Raw genomic sequence first — 1,052 nt, 5'->3', positions numbered from 1 at the left:
CGCTCAGATTTTTTAAATTTCGATAACTATTCAAGTTCATCGTTTTTCTTTTTCGTTTTTATTTTTTTATTTTTTATTTTTTATTTCCACGTTCTTTTTTTAAGGGAAATAATTACGCCCGTTCCATTGACAGGCTTTCGAATAATTCTTTTTTTTTTCTTTTCTTTTCTTTCCTTTTCTTTTCATTTCGCTTTTCGTATAACGTGTGAATGTTATTCGTGTGTCACGAAAGCAGAAATTTATCGTATCGATGGCGTTTAGGGGAAACCCGATTTTACGACTTCGATGTATGTGCATGGAGTTTTACCGTTGACGCGATCACAAGTACAAAGTATTTTTCGAGGGACTAACGAGAAAAGCGAGCGACGAGTCTTTTGCGAAACGGTGTGTCGTACGAAGAATGTGTATCGTTCCTGGGCTTTTGAAATTCTTTTTAAAGCGATTATCCGTGGTGTACGAGTGAGCTTGTAGCGCTCGTAGCGTTGTTCCAGTGTCTAATATTATCTTGCGCGACTGTGCGTTCGCTAGGAACGAGAAAGTGAGAGAGAAAGAAAGAGGGAATATCAGTTGGGAGTAAAAATTAAAAATTGAATATCGCGCGTGACGAGTTGGAGTGTGAAAGAAAGGGAGAAGAAGACAGGGAGTGTGTTTGCGTGTGCCTGTACGAATGAAAGAGAGGAAACAAATATAACAACAAGGTATTAAGCGTTTCAGGAAGGAAATTGAGAGGATATAATAATCGATATGCATCGCGTATGCTCAACTTATTTTTACCGAGGTAATTAATTATTAATCGAAAACGAATTTTAGATCTGCTGTAACTTATATTTCTCGACCTTCTCGAATTCAATCTATCGTTATCGAAGAATAATATTACGGAGCACCGAAGCGCATTCGTCGATAACTAATATTTTCCGAAATTTTATCAGTATCACGGTACTTTTAGTTTTATATAAAAAAAAATATATATTATAAATATATAAATATATAAATATATCTATATGTATAATCCGCGCCGTGCGAGAGGAGCGTACTAGGCGAAAGAGAAGGAG

The sequence above is a fragment of the Eufriesea mexicana genome, unplaced genomic scaffold, assembly GCF_001483705.2.
Source record: "Eufriesea mexicana isolate 0111107269 unplaced genomic scaffold, ASM148370v2 scaffold794, whole genome shotgun sequence".
Taxonomy (NCBI): Eukaryota; Metazoa; Arthropoda; class Insecta; order Hymenoptera; family Apidae; genus Eufriesea; species Eufriesea mexicana.
Note: the sequence above shows the minus strand (reverse complement) of the source record.